The sequence below is a fragment of the Vigna radiata genome, chromosome 7 (assembly GCF_000741045.1).
Source record: "Vigna radiata var. radiata cultivar VC1973A chromosome 7, Vradiata_ver6, whole genome shotgun sequence".
Classification (NCBI taxonomy): domain Eukaryota; kingdom Viridiplantae; phylum Streptophyta; class Magnoliopsida; order Fabales; family Fabaceae; genus Vigna; species Vigna radiata.
Window position 1 is genome coordinate 40,499,450 of NC_028357.1, and position 3,812 is coordinate 40,503,261.

At 32.3% G+C, this 3,812-nt stretch overlaps 1 long non-coding RNA gene across 1 annotated transcript in view; it reads left to right on the plus strand.

Moving 5' to 3' along the window:
- Positions 1-2,401: 2,401 nt before the first annotated feature.
- Positions 2,402-3,812, plus strand: part of LOC111241994 — a 2,166-nt gene continuing 755 nt past the window's right edge. Inside the window, exons 1-2 of the long non-coding RNA XR_002668415.1 lie at positions 2,402-2,458; positions 2,572-2,684. This is a non-coding gene — a long non-coding RNA (uncharacterized LOC111241994). The remainder of the gene's footprint in view (positions 2,459-2,571; positions 2,685-3,812) is intronic.

Here is a 3,812-nt window from a genome sequence, read left to right on the forward strand (position 1 = left end):
TCTTGAATTGAGATTCTCAACCAAAATAATTACTCACAATGAAGTAAACACAAGAATTGTTGTGTCACGTGTCAAAATCTCGGTCATCTGTTATACTAGTGCAAAAAACATGATTTTATAACAACTTATTATGCCGATTCTAATCCACTCAGCATAATAAGTGATGTAGTGATAAAGTTGTAATTATGGTAAGACTTTCTATAATGATTATCAATAAAATCAGTATAAAAATGAATAGGGTGGTCTTTTCATAATAAATTAGAATACTTTTTATAATGGTTGTTACCTAGACCCAACATAGAAAGTTTGACAGTAAAATTTTTGTAATAAATTAAAATACTTTCTATACCTGTCAAACCTATAACTAACATAGAAAGTAGGAGAGTGACATTTTTGTAATATTAGAAGACTTTTCTATGTCTGTTCGTCACTAAAACTGGCATAGTATACCCCTAACCCTTTTCGTGTTGTTGTTCTTCTCGTCATTATGTTCTCCAAACTCTCTAAAAAAAACTCTAGCACACACAAGCCAATAAAGGAGAAAAACGTCGGTGGCACCTTTAAAAATGACTCGTTACGATAAAGGGTGAGCAATATTGGAGATTTGATGAAGGAGTGATTGTAGGTTCTATGTGTTCTGGTTCAGGTTCTCTATGTTGTGGGTTACCAAAATATGAGCACAGGTGATTTGTGTTGTTGATGAATATGTTGGGTGGAGGCGAGTGTGTGATGATGCTTTGGCTGCAAGAGTGACAAACGACGACGGTGGTGTGTGAAGGTCATCGGCACTTGTGGAGATTTGTGATGTTTGAAGAAGAAGAAAAAGAAAAAGAAAACACTAGTGCAAGGAGGGAGAAACTCAACACTGGTGACGCTGACGAGTCGTCACTTCTAGTGAGTTTAAGCAGCAGCAGCTCATGACTGGAAGAAGGAGAAACCCTCACGCAAGGGAGGGTGGGTCAACACCCCTCCTAATTGCATCATAGCGACATTGGGGATACAAGTAACCGTTGTGACAATGAAAAGGAGTGATCATCACAGGTGAAGAAGAAAAAGCCCATTGACATTGACAACTCCTCCTCCTAGCACAACGAACGATGAAGATGTCAAGTTAAGGTGGATAGAACAAGAGAGGAATCTATAGCAGAAAAAAAAAAGTGAGTAAGGAAATTTATACTAGTTCTGGAATAATTAATATAGAAAGTAAAAACTTTCTATACCATCTATATTTAAGTGACATAAAAAAAGCTTCTCTGACCCCTTTGATTTAATATGTGACATGTGTCAAATTATAACATATGACATCTTCCAAACAATTTGATATATGACATTTTCTAATTTTTAACACATGAAACTTCTAAAAATTATTAACATCAATTTAACAAATAAACTAAACTTATTCTATTTAAAAGACATTGAATATTAATTTAATAAAAAGAAAATAAAAAAATTAAAATGAATCATAATTTTAAATATAAAATAAAATTACTAATAAAAAAAACACGTAATAAGCTGTTGTATTAATTTTTCTTTTTTAGTTACGTAAATGTGTTGGAGCGTGTTATTCAATTTTGAAAGCTGACCATGAGACGGAAAGGGTTGATAGGTTTAACCTTTTGGCTATGCCGGAGAGCCAACAATTGACTCAAATCAAACGTACTACACAAAGTCAAGACTGATGTCACTCATGCAATTACAAATCAAATTGCTTTATTAATATGCATGAATATGAATTCATCTCATAATAGCGTGTTGCACGATTAGGACTGCCCGCCAAACAAAGTTACAAAACTAGCTCATTCGTGTGTCTTTCGGAACCTCCCATGTTTCAAACTTTTAATATATAATACACCTAAATCTGAAAAGTCTAATTTTGGTCCTAATAAAATTTTCATTTTATTAAATTAATTATTATTTATAAGTTCTTTATATATATATATATATATATATATATATATATATATATAATCTTCCCTGTAATACACACTTTAAACATCTGTGGATCCCTAAATTTAATTAGCTACCTGTAAAGTAAAATAAAGTGAAATAAAAGTTTAATAGAGTAGATATACTTAAATTTAAAAAGACTTTAAAATATATACGATTTTTTTTTCTACATTTTAATTATTATACGACACTAAATATATCAAATCTTTTAGAAATTAGCTACAAATTGTAAGGGCCCTTTTATTTTAAAGCCAATTGGGCCTTTGCAAAAGACCGCAGCCCAACAAACCCTAGGCCACTTGAGCCTTAGAGGAGGGGGGGTTTAGTTTTCAGAAACTACTTTGCCATTCGGTAGAATTTCACTCTCTCTCTAAGAACCCTAACCCTAATTCCTCTGCCTTATCTCTACCATTTCAGAAAATTGAGCTAACCAATCTTTAATTTCTTGTTGCCAAATTACTCCTGGTGCGAAGAGCTTCAAATCCCACCGAATATTTCTTCGTTTCGTCCGGTAAGTAAATTTTCCCTCTTCTCCTTCTTCACTGTTCATGTTCAAGATTTTATCTTTTTTTGATTCCTGAACTCTATGCGGTTTTTGTCTTTTCGTTCTCATTTTTATTCTAGCTCAAAAAAGGCTAAAATTCATCCCTCGTTCGATTATCCGTAAGTTCCTCTGTGTCCTAACTGATAGGGGCACTCTAAAAGCTTGGGTTGAGCTTGCTGCCCTTTATTTCCAGGTAAGGGGAGCTAACTATATAAGTATTTTGTTGTTCTGATTAATTCCTGAATTTATGAGAAAATATGTTGAATTGCGTTTGTACACTGTTTAACTCTGTTTTAATGCTCTATGCATGTTAAATTTAACTGTGATATATTATTTGATATTTAATTGTCTCTGTTTTAAGTATTTGGTCTTGGAATGTTCTGAACCTTTGGTTCATTCTCTATGTTTGATTGTGATTGTTATAATCTGCCTGGAATTGTGTTGCTGAACTGAATTTCATTGAATTGATGATCCTGGAAATGATTCCTGTATGTATATTGGTTATGATGTGCTCTGAAGGAAATTGATGAATCTGGTTGCTGGAATAAGTTGGGGGTGATACTGATTTGATGGGAAATTATGGGTTGAGTGTAGCCTCAGGTTTTGTAAGAGGGATGTATAACTTTGGGAATTAGGAAAAAAAATAATAATATTAAATCAAATAAAAAATACTTGGGACTTGTTGGGAACCTTCTCTGTTGGTAGGATAGAGAGAACCTAAAAACCAGAGTCGCACATCCGTGATCATAGAGCAGCCCTGGCCTGGTCCAGTCAGTTGTGACTAGTCATATGTGTTGGTGTCGAAGGTGAGTCTGATGCGTTAGACATCTGTTCTCTCTCCGGTGACCAATTGGGGTACGAGAAGGATTAGGAAAAATATAGAGTTCTTAAGCTAGTTATATAACCAGCAAGGAAATTAGGTAGTGAGGTAAGGTTAGGAGCAAACATTCTATAAAAATGAATAATTTAACAAGTAATTTTATAATTAAGGAAACATTATAAATTATTTTGAGATAATATGTATCATAATATATTATATTATTGATATATAGTATATAACATGATGAGGGTTTAGGTACTGTAACATTAATATAATAACCGGTTGTATAATAAAATCTTATAATATTATAATATGAATGTGGTTTTATATAAATTAAAAATGTTTCTATAATGGTTTAATAGAAAATNTATAATAGAAGTATAGTTTAATATAACTATTATAATATAGTTGAAGGAAACATGGTTTTATATCTGTACAAGGTCTAGGTATTGGAAATAAATTGTAAAAGATTATGGAATTGATTAACTTAGATTAATTTAG